The sequence below is a fragment of the Haemaphysalis longicornis genome, unplaced genomic scaffold (assembly GCF_048455015.1).
Source record: "Haemaphysalis longicornis isolate Haplotype H1 unplaced genomic scaffold, Haemaphysalis longicornis Haplotype H1 scaffold_7, whole genome shotgun sequence".
Classification (NCBI taxonomy): Eukaryota; Metazoa; Arthropoda; class Arachnida; order Ixodida; family Ixodidae; genus Haemaphysalis; species Haemaphysalis longicornis.
The window spans coordinates 99,484,322-99,505,463 of NW_027526422.1; the positions used below are offsets into that span (position 1 = coordinate 99,484,322).

At 45.9% G+C, this 21,142-nt stretch overlaps 1 long non-coding RNA gene across 1 annotated transcript; it reads right to left on the reverse strand.

Moving 5' to 3' along the window:
- Window positions 1–954: 954 nt before the first annotated feature.
- LOC144146167 (uncharacterized) lies at window positions 955–7,302 on the reverse strand. Its single transcript, XR_013317672.1, has 3 exons — window positions 7,220–7,302; window positions 5,416–5,685; window positions 955–2,531 (listed from the first exon to the last, which is right to left on the reverse strand). It is a non-coding gene; the product is annotated as an uncharacterized LOC144146167 (long non-coding RNA).
- Window positions 7,303–21,142: the final 13,840 nt, after the last annotated feature.

Genomic DNA, 21,142 nt, shown 5'->3' on the forward strand with positions numbered 1-21,142 from the left:
AGCTTGTACATGGTGCCTTGCATTATGTCCCTGCCGGTGGATGTGGGGTCATTTGTCACTGTTGCAAATGAAAAGCCAACAGCCAGGGCCCATTAGTTTTGGCTAGTATTACGAGGTGCCTCACGGTAAGCATTCTACGTCGATAGACTTTTTTAGAGTTGACTAGAACTGAAATCAGCAAAAGATTCTCTACAAAACATTCATTCTATCCGCAGCTTTAGGGTTTGCTAATTTCCATAGTTGGGTTTCTTCTGCCTTTCTTAACATTTTTCTTTTGATAAGAAGGTGCACAACCAAAAGCAAAAAGCTTTTCTGTAAACCTTTGGTAGCTATATAATTGTTACAAAATATTTTACTCTAAATATGGCAGCTTAAACTGAGAATATTTGCATTTAAAAACATTAAAATAAGTTTAAATTGATCATAAATTTTTAGCTGTTTTTACGCAAAACTGTACATGGGATATAAAGTGCACCACAAGGAGGGCTTTGGATTAGCTTTAGCAAATTTGGGACATTTAAGGTGCACTGAAATCTCTACACATGCGCTTTTTCACTTTCTGTATCCACCAGGAAAATGGCTGCCAATTTAGACAGCGATTCTAAATAGTAGTTGACGTGCATTTTAAAATAATCACAAACATTATAGCCACAAAATTAATTTTTGCAAGTTGTAGACATTGCCCGTTACACCAGACATTGGACTACACTGTCAAGAGCTTTGACATCTACAATGACGTCTACAAAGCAGGCTTATACTGGTAGAATGTTTCATACCATAATTACTGTGTGTTCAGAGCTCACGTGTGAAGTATGGATACTGCTGCTTCAGCAAGAACCGAGGATGAGCACCCTTCCTGGTTCTGAAAAAAAATAACAGAGGAAATGCCTTAAGCAGGATTCTGAAACGGGGTTGAATGAAACAAGAATGAACAAGAAATTCTTTCAAAACATGTAAAGCAATGCAAACAAATATTTATTTCAACTTATTTCTACAAAAGACCACCTCATGAAGATTGGTGGTGGGGTATTGGCTCAAAAAAAAAGCAGAGAGCACTTATACAAATGCTACAGGGAGCCTTCGCAGCCAACAATTGTTTGAACACACCTAAACTAATCACTGTTCAACAAACTCATAAAAAATGTTTGAATGCATAAAAAACCAGTGGTAAACACAGGAAACAGTTAAAACAGAATGACAGCACAAGTTTGTCCCGTCGTTCTCTTCTGTGTCCTGGGTTTTCCTATGGTTTTTCATCCATTCAAACATGTACCAGCTAGCCCAGTCCAATGCCTTGGTATCATAAAAATATGGATAGTCAATCCTTACACAAAGTTGAAAAAAAAAGAAAGTATAAAGTAGGTGACAAAATTAAAACGACAGGAAATTGGTTGGCTTTTAATTTTAAATGATAATATAAAAAATAATGGCATGAATGAAAGTGAGCAGCACGCGAAGTACCTTGTTGCTAGCCCGACATTCCACTTTGAAGCAAAATGTCCGCTTTCAACACTACATAGGCTAAACATGCAATGAGGCATTCCTTTACGCACACAAAATATACCATAATTGTTAAAAAAGCTACGAATTAGTTGAAAAAACCTGACCACGACAAATTGGAATTAGTGACTAGATACAGTTTCAGAAATACACAGCGACATCATATAAAAATATATGGTTCCCATACAAAGATTGATCATAACAAAAATTCAGGACATTTATTAGACTGGCATCAATGTGCAAAGCAGCTTAATGAAGGAAGACGGTCTTCACTAAAACATGTTAATATTGGGAGCTCATGTGCTTCCCTGCAAGTTGGGTGTGTAAACCCACTGACATCTTAACTAACCCGCCAGAATCATCACTTGATAGACATTGAGGAATTTTACGAATTGGTTTATTGTAGCCAGCTGTCTAGTTTATTTCCCTATTTTTCTTGGCATTTCGTGTCTAATTCTAAATTTGGTGACTAGATAGCTTTTACTATGTTCATGCACTGGTGACAACGAATATTTGATTTTACTTTAAAAAAATTTCAGTTTTGTTTTATTGCTCACCAGCCAACGATCTGAAATATCAGAGGTGCTTAAAACGTATGTTGGCATTTCCTTCCTGCAGTGTAGTACAACTAATCATGACTTTTACCATAATTTGTTCAAAAATCGTAATATGTGGAAAGTATTCAGCTTAATGAAAATGTCATTTCAGAAGCATGCACAATCAACAAGGCCTCAATGACTCTCATGACGTGGTCCACTTGTTTCTGTCACAAATAACCTGAGTGCAGACACATTCCACCGAAGACGAAGGTAACATGCCCTCTTGGGTGATGAATATTTAAAAAGCCTTACGAGTAAATTTGCTGCTGAGCACGCGAAATTGTGGCATTAAAACAAAAGATCCCTCTGCGGCATCTTTCACTTGGAGGAGCGCTTGACCACAAACTTTGAGAAGCAGGAAAATGCTCCATGAACCGCTCCAGCCAGCAGAAACGATGCAGGACACAAGTTGGTAGGCGGACCGTTGGCATCCTGCGATTGTGAAGATATTTCTGTTTAGTAGATGCTCTTCTTTTTGTACCACTGTTTATTTCACCTTTAACAAGCAGCTGAACTCCTTAACGTTTGCATAATAAAATGCTGCAATGCGGAACAGTTAGCAGGGTTACCTCAATTTTGCTTTTCTACGAATTAACACAATGTAGGTAATCTGCACACAACTACAATCAAACTACAATTTTCACCTACTTCACTGCTAACATCAGCGTTTCACTGCTCAAGCACAAATACAGGTTAGACATGTGAGCAATCTGCTAAACTTATCCCCACAAACTGAACAATCAGGCATCAGAAATCGGCAAGGAAGGAGGTGTCACGTTTAAATGGCACTTTTTTTGTTCAAAACATAAACAACACCTGGAAGCTTGAAGCGTGAGAGGGGGTCTTTCACGCTGACAATGTCAGAACATAGCTTGCTAGTGGGCACCTGCACGATGTGCACAATGTGTTTCTTGAAAATGCGTGCGAAAGTTTGATTGATGTGTAGGACGAGAATTGCAGCACGTTTTGACACAGGCCTTGTGGACGCTTCTGCCTGCTAATGTCAATGTGGATTCTTGCTAGTCGCCCTCTTCGCTTCTTTCTGAATATAATGCTTTAGGCATTATATTCAGGACAACGACTGCATCAAAACGTGCAGCAATTACCTACGTCCCACACATCGGTGAAACTCTCGCACACATTTTCAAGACACGCAGTGCATACATTGTGCATGTGCCCACTAGCAAGCTGCGTTCTGACATTGTCAGCGTGAGAGACCCCCTCTCACGCTCCAAGCTTCCGGGTATTGTTTATTAGATTCCATGCGCTGAATGCAAATCAGTGTACATTGGCGAAACGGGCAATCTGCACAGAAGATTAATGCAGCACTGGAACGAATTGAACAAGGGCCATGCAAAAACAAGTCCACTGGCAGAGCACCGTGAGAGGACGGGACACGTGGTCGACTGGAACAAGACAAAATTACTGACAACTGAGTGCAATCTATCTTCTCGATTACTGCTCGAGTCCCTCATTGTTCAGACGACGCCCAACATTATCAACATAATGGATGGCAATCTGCACCATATCTATGCAAACTCATTGCGCCGCGTAATGCCCAATATATAGCTTCGTTTTCCACGACACATGCTCACCGTGAACAAGCAACAAACCGTTAAATGGCTTTCTTGACTTGGTCAGTGACCTACGTTTCATCACTGCAATAATGCTTTTACCTGCCTACATGGCATTCCGTCAAACACTGGACTACACCACATGAGCCATTGGCGTTCTTAACCTGCACCAGAGTATATAACCTTTCACTACTGCTATGAGATAGACCCATAAACGCACTTCAATATGGCCTTTATATTTAGCTCTTGGAAACATTATGTATAATTTTACCTTTAAGTTGCACCTGCTACAGCAGCTGGTACTATACAAAAAACATGAAAAAAAAAACGGTGGTTTAACACGCCAAAGCTACACTTGGGATATGGGGAGCACTGTAGGGGAAGGCTTCGCATTAATTTTGACCATCTGGGTATTTTTGTGCGCATCGAAATCTCCAAACACGGGCGTCTTTACGTGTTGCCTCCATCTGAAACGCGGCTACACCAAGCGGTATCTAACCGACATTCGCCTCCACAGCACACCACCCTAGCCACGGCAGTGGGTTAAACATATGAAATAAAGCGAGTTTTGGAGTGCAAATGAAAATATTAATCACACGTCTTATTTTCCCAATCGATGTACCTTTTGAAATCCACCATGCAATCCCCCCTCCCCTACCGGCCTACCAAAACACCTTTGTCTCAAGAGGTAATCAGGCTGTTGTTAATGAAGTAAGTATTTACAATCCGAGACTTGCCACCGTTAAAGTCATGCACTTTGTTTTAGAGATAAGCGACATTAGCCATTTGCAGCACCAGGAGTTAATTGTGTTAAGATCAGATTGAAAGCATTGACGGTAGTAGTTGAAAGAAATTGTGTGATAAATTACAACATCATCTGCAAATAGACCTACATGGGAGGATATGCAACATGGAAGACAGACCAAGCAACCTGCCTGGGGGGACAACAAAGTGGCACGAGCAAAAGAAGTATATAGTTATTAGAAGTAAACTGCATTTGAGAAGAATGAAAATCTTTTGCTCAAGTGAGGACATTAGGGTGAAGTTTGAGAAGTAGTCTGTGGTGTGCAATGCGATTGAATGCTTTAGAAAAATCGAGAAAAACTACCGCAGTTTGTAAGCCTGTGTCAATGGATCAATGTAGATCGTGAACAAATCCTGAAAGTTGTGTTTCTCAAGTAACCCTTGTGAAAACCGTGGTGATACTCGAATGTGATATTGTGATTTTATAAATAATTAGCGACCTGAGAGTGGATGAAATGTTTCCTGACCTTGCATATGGTGCTTGTTAGGGAAATTTAATGGTGAAGTACCGTCTCCTGATTTAAAGACTGGTGCTACCTCGACTATCTTCCAACCATTGAGATTAGTGCCTGTCATGAGAGACTGCGAAAAAAGCGCTGTCAGAATTCTACAGACTGCGGGATGTACTTTTCGGTATAGTATGATTATTACCAGTATGATCTGAAGTAGACCAGTTTGTATTGCAAGTTTAAAACCATATCGAAAGATCCTAAATGTTTGCTTGGCTTGATTACATACGAATACTTGCTTCAAAGTCAGTTCAATTTCTCTTCTTGCTCTTTAGTCGTCAGCCCCAGATTCTCTTCAATATCTCTGCTAAGCAATGACACGCTCCATACGCACAGCACCGCTTCATGAAAATGTTTCAAATAATCAGAGGCCACAGCACTGCTAACAGGTATACATCATGGCAAGTTCCACAACATGCAATAACTAACCTGAAAATACATAATCGGTGGGTGCACCGATATGGCAGCAGTGCCTGGACCGATGTGTCGAGCAAATGCGCTGACTTCTGAACGGGTGGTCCAAGCGGCCAGATGATGGATGAATGACCATTCCTGGCGGCAAAGCGTACGGAGCACCAACGAAAGGCCAGGCAGTACTTGGGTACAGCAGGTGCAGTGTCGGTTGGCCAAGGGAGGCCCTGGCAAAGCCTTTGAAACTGGACTGGAAGGCAGCTGACCCAGGACAGCCAGCAGCAGCACCTGCAGGTGCATAATCTGTGAGTGTGCTGACACTTGTTGAAATACAAGAAGAGCACACACAAAGCACGAATGCTTAAATCAAGTAGATTTTTAATCGTTTAAAGACAGTAACCTCCAAGGCACCAATAAGAACATTCCCGGAACACCCCAAGTGAAATTTAGGTCACAGTAAGAATGTATTTATTAGACCCGCAGGTACTGTGAGTGAGGTATGCATGATATATGCAAAGGTCACTGCTGAGCTAATTTGCATGGAACGCAGGCTAGCAGCTCATCTGTATCCCTTGCTTTCAATCGGAACTGGTGTGTGATAGTTGAGGCTCCTCCATTTCAATGTCTGACTTGTATCTGCACGTTCAATTCTCCAATATAAATCGAGTTGAGTGAGTGCCTACAGCTTTCTTGTTAGTCTCTGTATGGCCTGCGGTTTTGCGAAAATGAGAACTTGCGAATCGGCTCAATTTTCTGCACTAATTTAAACAATACATATGCCTCTGATATCAAGCCCCAGACTTCCCGAGAGCTACTCTGACAGAATCGGCAGGCGCCTCGTAGGCGTTGTGAAATCTCCCCCACTACCCCGAGACTATGCTAACTCCCTGCGAAGCCACATGCGCGCATTTCACCTTCAATTTGCACGTATGTGAATTCTATACCTCTATGAACTCTCAGACGGGCGTCGTCATATTCGTGCCGGACTCGTGAAACTCGGCAACGTAAATTACCGCACTCGCTCGCTGGCGCGCGGCCCGAACTCTCTCACCGTTTCCGGCCCTTGCATACTATTTTCTCCACCTTGCACTTTGTAAATTCTCATGTTTAACTACACCTCGTGCGCCCTCATCTCTTGCCTGCTTTTGTTCCAGCACAACTCCGTCAGCACCCGGTCGACGCGTACGCTGTCGGGGCGCGTTGGTGAGCGAGTACGGCAATTTCGCTGTTGTCGAGCTTCACGAGAACAGCACACATATCGCGGCCCGAAGACCGCGAGGCGTACGGTCGCCGGTCTCGCGAGCGCAATAGCTGTGAAGCGCACTGCACGGAATTCGTGAAGGGGGGGGGGAGAGATTTCACAACTTTCACAACACCTACGAGACGCCAGCCATGGAATCACGTGTACGCGTTTTCACATGCACTTCCAGGGAACCTCCTGTTCATGTTATTTCTTGGTATACCGCGGGTATTCACGAGGGAGGACTAATCACGGCGTTGTGCCACTCACGCGAAATTGCGACTGCGATCTGCAACCGCAAAGGCACTGTTTGAGAGACACATAAACAAACGCCCCGGTGTTAAAGAGCCTTGCATGATGTGAAATTATTAGCAGCCGTGTACCACAGCGCGAGCATCGTAGCCAAGGTCTAGCTTCAGCGTAAATTGATGCTGACTTCTGCGGAAACGGTGGACTGGGCGCCACACAAGTATCTCACGTAGGCTCTCAGAGCAAACGAGATGGGGGTCTAGCGAATTACTGACCCATAAACACCAGAACTCGTTCCAACCAAATACAGAATAATAAAAAATGCGTACTTACCCGAGCAAAAACGATGTTTCCAACGTAAAATTCTCCTTCACTGTCGTCTTCATCTCGCGGACACACGAACACGCTTTGTTCTGGGGCCCTATTCTCGACTGCACAAATTGCCGGCAATTCTCGGCAATTTTCCAGAAGTTCTTTCTGATTGGCTTTCACTTTTGGTCACGTGCTTCCGGTTGACAAAGCGGTTGTGTGTGCTGTCGTCATTTTGACGTTTTATGACGTGTACGGGCACCGGTTCTAAAGTTTGCCTTATTTCTCTTTACTGAAAGCACATAATTCTTGGCCGGCAATGAAAAACTAGACCAAATGCACCGTGCATGACAACGTAAGCCTATCTTTGCTATTCAACAACAATACTGCTTTTAACACACACCCTCTCTGTGATTGGCTGAGAAGGCGTGACGTAGTTTAAACACTTGGCGGGAACGATTACGTCATGCGTTGGCAACTTCAGCCTGCGTCAAAGTGACGTAAGGCTACGTAACAGCTTGAAAATGGCGGCTGTTTTTGTCGCAAAATACAAGCAAAATAGGGCAAAAAATTGCCCGGCATACGGCGCCGCGAAATGTGCGGCAATGTGCAGCCGGCGCAGTTTCGCATAAGCAGCACTTTATTTTTACATTGACCATAAGCAATAATACTGTAATTCGTTTTAAACAAAAAACTTAAATTTGCTTAAACTGTGCATTTTTTAATCTCCAAAAAAATGTTTTTGCTATGTCGGATATAGCTCCATACTTCCGGAAAGGAGAGAAAAAAAGAACGCGAAAATGGCGGTTCCTTTCGTCGTCGCCTTGATCGAGTGGGAGCTCGATGAACGTGTTTATCGGCTTCACAGGGATGCTTTCCTGCTCTCTGAGGATGCATTTCGGCGTCAATACCGATTGACGAAAGAGCTGGTTCGCTGGCTGTGTGAACGACTGCAGGGCGAGCTCGCCAGAGTCCGGCGAAACACAGCTACCTCTCTCACCGTCGAGCTGCAGGTGTTGTGCGCGCTTCGTTTCTTTGCCACTGGCAGCTTCCAGGGCATGGTGGCAACAGATGAGCACTTGGCGACCAGTCAGTCTAGTGTCAGCCGCTGCATTCGTGCTGTTGCTCAAGCCATTGTAGACTGCCTGGGCGAAGAGTGGATCGCGTTCCCTTCAACTCGGGCAGCTGTGGCTGCGACGAAGGCAGCCTTCGCTCGTCTAGACGACCGGTTCGACGGCTGCGTCGGTTGTGTTGACGGCACCCTCATCGCCATTCAAGCCCCTTCCTCAAATGACCCCGACATCAACAAGGCGGCTTACTTTTGTAGGAAGGGATTCTACGCGCTGAACGTAATGGTGGTAAGCCATCTGTTGCACTGAATGATAAAAATGGCTCCTAGTTTTGCAGGCACCGTTTATAGCAAAATGTCATGCCGTGATCGCAAACTTGCATTAAAATAAAGTAATCACCGCTCAAAGACCTTTGCTTCGAAGCGATCTAAGCCAACGTTTTGCGAGGATAAGCAAAGCATGCCTTTCTTGCTTGGCATCCGCCAATAATAAATGTTGCAACTCGATCCTTACCCGACCACTACGTCAGAATAGTGCATGTGCAGCTCTTGACATTCGTCGACAACAAAATATGGAAACGCAAGTTGGGGTATGCACAAAGTGTTAGTATGGTTATGCAATGTCATGTCAGAATTTTTGTTCCACCTTAGAGATGTCTGTTTTAGGACCATTATTGTGGATGGCTGATTCTGCGAGATGTGCCTGATAGGAGTACAAGATATGGCGTCAATTAAAGCTGAAGCATATGGCTATAGCCACAACAAATACACGTCCATGCTGCCTAGCCCACCGAAACATGCTGAAAAACTGCAACCATTCAAGCGATTCTTTTTTTTCACAGGTGTGTGATGCTGAAAAGCGCATCACCGCTCTGGACCCAACGTTCCCTGGTTCAGTGCACGATTCCTTTGTCTGGAAAGCATCCTCGCTGCATGAGGAATTCGTCGGCGGGAGGCTTGTTCGACCAGGCGAATACTTGCTTGGTGAGTGCATACACAGTTACTGGAAGAATATTTAGTTCATTCAAAAGGAGGACAGTGAACGGACAAGACAGATAGCACCAGTCTTGTTTTTTGCCGTCCTTTCCTATAATGCACTAAATCTTCCCATAACAATGAACCAACTCGCCCACCAACACGTTACCGAAGCATACCAACTTCATGCTTGTGGAACTTGTGCCTTGGAAGAACACCGTTACAGGCCACCAATCTCCGTACAAACATAGCGCAAGGCAAAAGGATTTTTATTGCGAAAAGAAAATGCCTCCGCAGTGAAGCTTACAAATACAACACAGCATGGTCATAATAAGGCACGCCCTCTTAAGCGGCTTTCAAAGTAATCAAATCGGCCTGATTTAGGAAACAGTGTGAAGTTGTTCAAATTCATTAAATGCATTGGCAAAAAAAATTTCACGTGTATATAACACATGAAAGCAGCCCGGATTGTCACCTTAATGCTGACAATGGAAAGCATCACTATGCACAAACTTGTGAGAAACACGTTGCCGTGTGAGGTTTTTCCATGTTTAAATTAGGAGGGTTGCTCAGCGCTTACCAGTAGCTTGACATAAACGAAGGAAGGCTGAGATTTATTATATCGCTTTCCAAAGTAGTTGCCTAAAAATGGGGGTTAAGACATTCGCCTTGCTGTGAAGGTAAACATTTCATTTAACCTAGGAAACGACCGACGCAGTCACCCTTACAGACGCATTATGAATAGTTGATGACCAGTTTCAATTCTCTAAGCACTTCTCAAAAATTGTGCCTTGCATCATTGCTCACTGAACACATTTGTGTGTTCACTGCACATTTGTGTTCTTTTCTCGTCTTTTAGCTCAGGTGTTTTCATCTCGGCAAATGTGCATGTCTGGCGTGTCGGTGCGGGCAAATGTTTTTGGTGCAACAGATATGGATAAGGGTCACAGACATACTGGGGACCAACATTTTAGCCTGAATAAACTCCAGTCCTATCACAGCAAGCTCCTTCTGCCATGAAATAAATGAATGAACAAACATGGGAAAACTACCAAGGTTTCTTTGGGAGTACAGATATCCATCATGTCATTCACGCGTAACCATTCAAAAATCCTAGATGTTTCTGAGGGGGAACAGTTGTGTCATGGCGCAGGTGCCATCCACACCCCTGGTGAAGTAGTGGCGCTGCCTCAATTCCTATTATTTCAAGGAAGAACATGTGCTACAGAAAGCTTGCATGTAAAATCTGTTCATAATGGTATGGTAGTTCGGCAGTCGGTGCTCTTTAGATCTATGTCTATTTACAGCACGAACCATCTTTTGTGCCTGTATCCCAACTAGCTCAGTAGCAAACTTTTCTGAAGACATTTTTTTCGCAATTCTATGGCATAGTGTATCTGACACTACACTTACTAAAAGATCAACCTCCAAGCTACCACCAAACATGTGGATGAGCCTATCCGGTTGGCATAGGCAGCAGGTTGCGAGGCAAGTCACCGTGGGCTGCTAAAACGCTAATAAATCCTCTTGCTCCCCTCACAGATATTGGTGAAGCTCTTAGGCAAGCTCAGGTACGATAAAGAACAGAAGGCTGCGCTTGTCACGCCTGCACACCAAGGAGAAGCAAGAGTGCACTCCTTGAAACGTTTGTGTGTAATGCAGTTAGCATGTTAACGATAGCAGCAGCCTCGCTTGTGCATAAGTACACAATAGTTTTGTGTTCTAATCAGTCTAGTGGATGTCCTTGTCACCAGTTTGCCTGCAGTGGCCTCCTTGGCACTTACATGGCAGGCGGCGGTTTCCCTGATAGAACATCACACTCACGTACTGATTGGAAGACTTGCAAATTGATGACCGAGCCCCAGGGGCCGATTTTTTTCTCTTTCCTTCTGCACATGGTGCCATCACACCGGCTTGCCGGGTAATGCGGGAAATTGTGGCAGACTGACTTTTGCTTTTGCAGTTCTTGTGATACATCTTAATCTGTTGGTCGCACAGGTGACAGTGGATACCCCCTGCAGCCATGGCTCGTAACCCCGGTGCCTGGTGACCACGCAGCGAGGACTCCAGCAGCCAGATTCAACACGGCTCATGCGTCAGTGCGGTCGGTTGTGGAGCGCTGCATAGGGCTGCTGAAAGCCAGGTTTCGGTGCCTGCAAAGGTACCGGACACTGCACTATGCACCAACCACGGCATCAACCATTGTAGCAGCATGTGCAGTGCTCCACAACCTCTGCTTGCACTATGACTGCCCGGAACCTGACACCACTGGGGATGACGAGGAAGGCACCAACGATGAGGGAAGCACCGATGATGAGGAAAGCAACGATGATGAGGAACGAGGAGGGCCAGAAGGAATGGCACGACGTGGCAGGGAACAACGGGAGCAGTTGCTCTGCAGATTCTGTTGTAGCCGCAACTCGTCCTAGGCTCTTGGTGTGGCTGCTCCGTCTTCGGCACAGCCAAGTGGTGCTGGGGAACGGTGGTGTTGCTCCGTCTTCGGCACGGCCAAGTGGTGCTGGGGAACGGTGTTTGTGTGGCTGCTCCGTCTTCGGCACAGCCAAGTGGTGCTGGGGAACGGAGGTGTTGCTCCGTCTACGGCACGGCCAAGTGGTGCTGGGGAACGGTGTTCGTGTGGCTGCTCCGTCTTCGGCACAGCCAAGTGGTGCTGGGGAACGGAGGTGTTGCTCCGTCTACGGCACGGCCAAGTGGTGCTGGGGAACGGTGTTCGTGTGGCTGCTCCGTCTTCGGCACAGCCAAGTGGTGCTGGGGAACGGAGGTGTTGCTCCGTCTACGGCACGGCCAAGTGGTGCTGGGGAACGGTGTTCGTGTGGCTGCTCCGTCTTCGGCACAGCCAAGTGGTGCTGGGGAACGGTGGTGTTGCTTTGTGTTCAGCACGGCCAAGTGGTGCTGCTCCGTCTTCGGCACGGCCAAGTGGTGCTGGGGAACTGTGTTGGTGTGGCTGCTCGGCCTTCGGCACGGCCAAGTATTGGTGCCTTGGTCTGTGTGCGTCATCAAGGTCCAGTGGAATGACGTGGACTGTAGCCACATGCGTCACTCAGTCTCCACCTAAAAGTACAAAAAATAGGTGGTTAGACGCAAGATAGTTGTTTTCGCCTTTTGATGTGAGAGCAAGCACAGGTTTAATCCGCGTGATCAGCTTTGCTATGATATCTTTACTTTTGATAAAGGTAGACTAAAAATACCAATGTGTCGACATTTTGGGGCACGTTCAAGCTCCAAACGTGGTCAAAAATTACCCCGAAACCCTTCGCTACTGTGCGCCTGATGGCCCAGATCTAGCTTGGCACATGCAACTCCTCTAATTGTTTAACTATGTGACATTGCTTTGCAAGATCTGTAGTTTGTGATTCAGGCAATTGCTTTGCAAGGTCTGTAGTTTGTGATTCCCCTGCCTGTGTTGAATGTGAAAGCTAATGGTATAGATGGTGCAATTTCGGTTACGAGAACTTTTGTTTTAGGTAATGTCCAAATGGGCCAGGTTTACCTATTGCACCACGTACAGCACCGCAGATAGAATGCAATAATATGCTCCTAGGTTGAGGTTGCTGTGAACGTGGCAGTGTCTGCTGCAAAGTCCACATGCCAAGTTTAGCAATGAAAATTTACGTTTATGCCATACCTTTTCAGCAACATGTGCAGTGTGATGCACTATGGGGGGCACACTCACATTACATGCTTTCACTTCTACATATATTCCAGTTTTTCTTGAATGGGCTTCCAATGCATAGTTGCAGATTAGTTTTCTTAGTTTATGTAAATATGGAGATTTTTTGTTTGCAGGCTGTTAGCATGTGCAATGCAAAACATGGTGAGTGAAGGTTCTTTCCGCGCACTTTCCTACAAGTTGTAACTTTGCTCAAACTGTTTTGCATGTCATTGAAGTGCTACCACGCTACAGATGAGGATTTATCAAAAGACTATGAATCTGCTATGCTACACAAATAGTGATCTCACATTAAGGCTAATGAAGTGTATCGTAACTGAGTTCATGCTAATGAGATTCTACTGTATGCTGCACAAAATGTATGCCTGAGTGCTGCTAGCAACCTGCACACGTTCTGTCATGCGATGATGGTTCACAAATTGATCACCTAGCTACTTATGGTCTTTCATTCATCATATTGCCAATTTATAAATGTTCTAGGCAAGCAGCACGCGTCCTGTGCCTTAGCATTCACACAAGCACCTTTCTTACCATTGCGGGTGCTACTAGTTTGCGGTGGCTGCCTGCTGTCCCGCAGCTCTTGCAGCACCTGCTGCAGCACCGTTGTCTGCTGCGCTTGAGCATCAGCGAGACGCTCTTGCGCTTGGGCCAGGCGTTCCTGGCTACCGGCCAACAGCTCAATGGCCCGCACGAGCTGGTCACTCCGCACCGCCTCCTGTTCAGGAACACAGAAGAACAACTTAAAACAGAGGAGAGGCAGCAGAGTTCTATTATGTTGAACATCAATATTACTTTGGGTAGCTCGCAGAAATTTGTCAGTTTTTTGTCCCATTGTTCGCTTTTGTAAAGAGCGAAGCAAGAACAACGAAACTAGGACATGATTTTTTGCCCTTGTGGTATAATAGAAGGCACTTGTTTTTCCACAGTTTCAAAGCTCCAGTTCTGATATTAACCTGCATGGAAATGAAATAGCATCCTGTGAGGCATTCAACATTGTAAATGATAATGTTCGCAATTTCACACAGCACAAAAAAGCTGAACTGCGGATACGTGACGTGAAATCGCGGATTTCATCGCCTATACCTTTAGTGTCAGTGTGGCTACCATTTGCCTCCCTGTGCGTGCTTTCCTGTTACATTTCTATGTTTACGTGACACCTAAGGCCTGTTCATACTTGAAAACTACAGTCCCAACGTTTTGCTGTGCCCAGGTGCGCCCTTGTGAACACAGCTTGCGTCTATTATAAAATGTTGGGTACGCAACTGCCTCAAGGTGCCGCTGAAGTGCCGCCCTGCACTCTTCTTCGGCAGCAAGCCGCTGGCACTGGATCGAAATCAAGTGCCGATGGTCTGCTGCCAAGGTGGTCGCAACATCGTGCAGGCTCTCCAAGCGTGCTGTCCTTGCACCACCGTGCCGGTTTGCTACAGCCCGAGGAACGGGTCTGCGGCGGCGCGGTGGCGTGAAGCGGTGCGGTGGCGTGCGGAGCTGTGGTGGCAGCCCGCGGTTTGGTGGAGTCCGTGGCGAGCCTGGTGATGCCTGCCTGCTGCTTGTTGGTGGACTTGGTGACGGCAGGGGCCACCGTGTCCGGCTGGTGCTAGACTGCTGCAGGGCTGCAAATGAAAAACTGCATTTGTGGTGTGTGCTCCCACAGTGATTCACGCACTAAAATTTGTGAACACAGTTATCCCAATAATTGCTGAACATATGCTGGGGAACCCGTAAAATAAAATGGTGTTGAAAAGTTCCATCGCCCGCAAAAGTATGGAGTGCTCCTGGCTTCCAAACATTTCCTTACGTGAACTTTGATTAGTTTTCATGGTTGCAAGTCGGCAAGCACTACTGCTGGAATTCTGTTTATTGACAGGTTATTTTTACGCCTTAGTGGTACCAATAGTTTTTGAATGGAGCTTTGCTATCTTGAAATGAGGTGTCCCCACGAGCACGAGTTCAGGCTGGCCTGGCGCAATGTACAGAACAAGTGCAATATATGGAAGGGCAATGTGTGATAAAGGATAAGGGCGAAATTCAGGCTGCCTTTGACTCACCCATAGGAAACGGTAATTTGTTTTGCTAAATGTAAATTGCATACATGCACGGTCACTCTGTGCCACTGCCTGTGAAACAGCACTGTCATCACTGAGTATACGTTTAGCACCAAGAAAAACTGTAGCAACATGAAGCATTAAGCATGCTTCATTTGGGGGTATTACATCAATGACGCCCTCACCTGGCGACGCTGGTGGGGGAAGAGGCGGGGCCAAACTTGGCACATAATCATGGTCAGCCAGCGCCTGGCAGCCAGCCTGTGAGGATGCTTGTGGTGGCGGGTGGACAGCTTTACAAAAAAGTGACCTCAGTTAGGGCATGTACTACAATGTGTGTCTAATCGATACACTGATGTCTACCTCTCGTACCTGGTGGGTGGTCGGGCGATGAGCTGCCCGCAGCAGCATTCTCATCCTGCAGCACTTGCGAGGAGCCCTGGGAGGAGCCCTGAGCTGCTGACACGATGCCGAGCCTGGCTCGTATGGCCGCCTGTGGGTTAAAAATGATTTGTGGTGTATGCTGCAAGCCTCGGCATTTTTATTAAGGCATGGGTGTCATGCTTACGCGAAGCGGGCACCTTTGATGCTTATCGGGTGATACATGTAGTTATGACATGTTTTAGTTTTCAGGCAAGTTGCTGCAGTCAATGCAGCAACTTTCCTGCCCCTCCCTTCATACAAGCATCACTTTTTGGCATATGAGGCAACTGCCCTTGTTTATGCAGGATGACCTCTATATGCATTAAAAAAAATGATTGCCTATTACAGCTTGTTTTTTTGCCTCTGCATGATGCAATAATATACAGGTGATTTCACATTGGAAGATGAACACCCCACCCAATCACAGTAAAAGCAATCGGTGGTCAGAACACTTTCCACTCTTGAATGGCAAAACAAAGAAAAGGTCACCGGTGGGACCACCAACATTAGCTTCCAGCTTGACAATATTAAAATTAAAATGTCTTGCCAACCTTTCAATGTCTACCAAAAAAAATGATAGGGAATTTCCCTCATGTGAGATATATTTCCAGGAGCATGGCAGGCCATGAGTACTTCACCATGATGATTGCCAAATGTGGCACTTTCATTCAGTTCTTTTTTCTTTTTTTTCATTGTTTAGGCAGCTACGGTTCCATAATCTCAGCCTGAATGCATGCCCAAATTCATTTCAACGTTTTGCTACTTGCCTGGGCGACAGGGAAGGCACCAGGTCCACGACGTGCCGGGAATGAGGGGCCACCGCCACCCACAACTGACTCGAGGCCAGCGATGTTGACGACACGGACAGTGTCGTCGTCCAAACCATTCAGCATGCGGGACGGCCCCGCACCTGTGACCCTGTCATGGAAAAGAAACATTGCCATGTTTAGCAATTGTTAAGCATTAATATTATGGAAAGGGGCGCGCACATATCTTGCATGTGCACAGAAACCTAGTTTGGCGAAACTTTCTTGGTCATAGCAAAAGTAATTGGTCCCAACGAATTAAGTGGACTATCTTAAATGTTCTCATGCGACCAAGTTCTTTTAAGACAATAACACAGGCTCTTTGCCGAATTTCTGGCATGAAAAGTTTGTCTTGTTCAAAAGTTAAGCTTGCATTTTGAATTCTGTGTGACCTATGAACCTTTGGCATGGCCTAGAAACTTTTGACAGACTGCAGTTAAGCGCATGCACCCGTATTACTACTGGGGCACCGTCCACGCAAGTGCATGCGTAAATTTGATGCACGCGAACGGCAAGAGCGGCATTTGCGGAGAACTTAGTTTGTCACACCTGAAGTCGGCGACGGCCTTCGCTGCTTCAGCCCGTGCCGCAGCCACACGATGACGCCACAAACGCCGCCAGTTGTCCACCGAGCGTCTGCCTGGCCCTTCCCGGTTGAGGAGCCTCGCCAGGGAGTTCCACAACTGGGTCCTCAATTCGGGCCTAAGCTCACTGGCCTCCCTGCCGAGAAGTGGCTTCTCGGTCATAAAGTTCAGCATGAGTTCCCACTGCTGTGGGCTTATGCGGGGCCCGTACGGACCGCGCTGCCTCAATGTACCACTCGTCGAGGGTTCGTCCATTGCGCAAGCGAAGCACGCGGGTTTGAAGCAGACGATACAGCTTGGTGATGCCGATGGCGACACAAATAACAAAGTTACGTCCTTCAAAAAACATATTTGCAACCAGAAGAAAATGCTAAATAAAATAAGACTCGCGTGTTTTTTTTACAATAGTTTTAACATTTTACAATCGCTGTCAAATCTTTTTATTTAAAAAAAATTTTTTTGTTTTGTATTGTTATCAGATGAGCATGCTACCGACTCTAGTTTTGACCAAACAACTGTGTTTTTTTAATACGTTTCAACACTCACCTTTATTTTTTTTATATGTCTCAGCTGTTTTGTTTTCGTTTAGTAATAAAATTAGTCATCTGTAATAAAACTTTTATAAAAGACACGTCAAATTACACTGCATGTCGTCATAGCTATAGGTGCAGCACGTCACTGATTGCTTACGTCGTGCTTACGCAAAACAACATGGGCGAATTGCCGGCAATTTGTGCAGTCGAGAATAGGGCCCCTGATGCAATGTCATCCACTTTTGACGCGCAGTATTTTATCCGGCGATGATCGTTCTTCCGGGGTCCCCATGTTCAACACACGCGTAGGTTAGAAGGGTAGACATCACCCATAAAGCTTCTATAACTATGATTTAAGCTTGAAATAGATAAAACAGATTAAATCACGCCACCAACCACTCGGCACAAAACGCCACGAAAAAACACGCACAAAAGTGAGAGATAGTTGCCAGACTTCAAATGCAGCACCTCTATGTTTGACGAAAATTGTGTTACTACTGTAATGTTGGTAATTATCTTTCTGCTTTCAAAGTCTGAAATGTGTTTATAACTTAAATTTAAGGTTTTTAAACACAAAAAGTGAATACACATAAAGTAATTGACATATATACTGATATTGTAAAGAGGTTTGACGTTTGTTTTGGTTTTGTTTTCACGGCGGGCTTCTTAAGAGAGAACGTGCGAGAAAACGAGCTACTTTGGGTTTAGGAAGAGGGCGGTAAATGTCGGCGTGATAGAAAGCAAGGAACAGGTGCTTACCCTGGTCGTTATAAAGGAGCTAATAAAACCCTCACGTAAAAAAAAAAAAAAAAAAAACACGTTCGACGAGGAATCGAACCATTGACCTACAAAACAGTAAACGGACGCGTTAACAAACAGCTATGTCGGCGGGCGGTGTTCGAGGCGCCTAAAACAACTCTATACTTACATATGTTGTCAACGAATATTGTTGCTTGTGTCTAGTCATCGCCTCCTTTAACGATGGTCTAGTTTATGCTGCATTTTTGAAATTCTGGCTGTCCTAACGCTTGTTTCTCACTCACCGGTCTTGCAGACGAGGCCGCATTGCTAGCGCTGCAAGCGATTGAGCCAAAGCTCCATTATTTGACTCAAGAAAAGCTATCGCAGTCAACCCGACCTTTTCTGCGCAAGCCACGGCAGCCACGAAATAAATGGAATGTGCCGTTAGAATTATGGCGTTGATAACGCTTGTTTGACCGGCACCGTCTTGCAGACAAGCAACGTCGCTCTAATACTACAAGCGATGTCACTCCTGGCATGTCAGGCGCATCAAACCCATCGTGTAAAACGACTGCTAACAGTGCGAAAACCTCTGAGTTTGTAACAAGTGAGGATTTGCGGTGGCGGCGACGTAATAGGTACAGCAAGCAGGTAGGCAGAACAGCAGCGTAGGGTTACAACCTTTCCCCGAAAAAAAAACGGGCCTTCCGGGGGGAGGGCAGGAGGGGGGATTGTGTTGAAAAAAGACGCCATGTTTTTTAACATGCAGTGCCATTTATTGTAGTGTTTTCTTAGAGAGAAATCAACATAACGTTTGTACTGAAAGTGATTGAGAGCTTGGTTAATCGCTCTGCATGTGCTTCACTGAAAAGTAACCGCAATTGCTGACCGCGGCGGTAGAATTTCGTTATTTTGTTCTTCCCTTAGGTCCCCCTCCATCTGAGGCAGCGCGCTCGCCCGTGTATTTTCTCTGCTCGCGTGTCTTTGCGCAGCTTGTCGACATAGGCGTGCGCAGAGTTCTCAATTTGGGGGGGCAAAGTCTTACCGCTGCGCCCCCCCCCCCCCCTTCCCCCCCCAGAGCAACTCCCGACCTCTTCTCACTGAAGGCCTTGCGGTGCGAACGCAGTGCAAAGAGGGATGGTTATAAAATTTTTATTTCAATGTGATGGAATTGCAACACACACAAAATATTTCTGAGCAGAAATTTTACTTTCATGTGTTACATCGGCAAGGCATGGGACAAATTTGGCGCCCCCTTCAGATGATTAGGGGGGGCGGCCGCCCCCCCTGCCCCCCCTGTGCGCACGCCTGTGCTTGTCGACACGTATTTATCGTCTTAGTTGTTGAATTGACGCTTATAAAACGCCAAAACGGGCATAATCACAGCACAAAAGCCAAAAACCGGCTGATGACGGCTGGTTTTAGATATGGACCGGCAACCGGCCCGCTGTTTAAAAAACCGGTCGGGCCGGTCCAAAACCAGGAAGGTGGCAACCCTACGGCAGCGACGAGCGAAAATGATTTTACACGACCGCCCCCGTCGGCCTGCCCAAAAAAGGAAGATAGAACCCCTGCATACACGCCCTCGAAGAAAGCTGTACAGCCGATTCAGTTTGTTGTGGACGAAGAGCAACCGAGGCTGCAGCCACAAACGATTGCGCTTGCCGTGGTATGAGCCAAAGCATATCTTCACATAGTTATGTTATCGTCCGTCTGACTGTTACTTACTGAAGGGAAAATTCACAACACAAACGTTGACGTCTAGCGTCTATGCCAGACATAGACGCTGCTGTTTAGGCCCTAAAAACCACCTTCAGGGCGTCTGTCGGTTCTGTCTGATGGCGCGCTCGCGCCGCTGATTACGAACGAGGCGTCTGTTGGCGTTGACTTATCGTGTTGGCGAGCCGGTAAACGCCATCACTGTTAAACTCCCTGTTGGAAGACTACGCTGTTGGGACGATAGAGTGCCCACAGAGCTTCTTATGGGCCCCACAAACGCCATCAAGGTTAAACTCCCTGTTGGAAGACTAGGCTATTGGAACGATAGAGTGCCGACAGAACTTCGTATTGGCCCCACAGGCGTGCTGTGAGCCCAACAAGAAAGTCTTGTTGGAATTTTTGCCCGGGGCATAATAATACGGGAACAAATTCTTAGGTAAATTCGATTTCGTTGAGGACACCGATGCCTCGCGTAAATGTTTTATTTATAGGACTACAAGAGGCATTTTGTAGCCTTTCCTTCCCGTGCACCCAGACATCGAAACGAACCTTGTGATACACTCGAAGCAGTAGATTAGTGCAGAGTGGAATTTAAACATTCAGCACGTTTGTTCAATTTACGAACAGCAATTTTAGAGCCTTTCCCCTGGTCTATGTGGAGAGTTCATATTTATTCTCTCAACGGGCGGTGAAATAGTGCAATGTGCGGTTTAAACATTCAGCCTGTTTTTGTGCAATTTTGCATGCTTGCATTCACACACCGTTCTTTTAGGCACCCTAACGATAAGGTGCCGTGGTAAAACCCCAATCGAGAAGAAATACTTTTTAGCACCCCTTTAACGGTCGTAGCACCCTATGAAACTGTTGATTACACCCCTGAATTTTGGCACCCTCGAGGTGGGGTGCCCGAGCAATATTTGGGTGCTTGAAAGGTGCAAAAAGGGTGCAAAATGTTCAGTACACCCTCCTTGCACCATAAAGGGTGTAAAAATGTTAAGATTTACACCCCTTAATATGTGGCACCCTCATGATTGGGTGCCGGAGCAATGTTTTAGTCCTTAAAAGGTGCAAAAAGGGTGCAAAATGTTGAGTGCACCCTTCTAGCACCTTTAAGGGTGTTAAAAAGTTTAGTGTGCTGTTACCCCAAACAGCCATTACTACCGGCCTCAGGGTCCCTGAGATTCTCTGGTAAATGTACGTTCGCACGATCGGGCAAAGAATCGGTGGGATTCTGGGGCAAGTACAGGATGCTCAACTGTGCAGTGCCGGATACTCCGTCGTACAGCCTGTCGTACTCCATAAAGGGCGGATGTGTGCCCGTAGCAGTACTCGTCGTCCATTATACCAGAAAAATACACTTCTCCCCC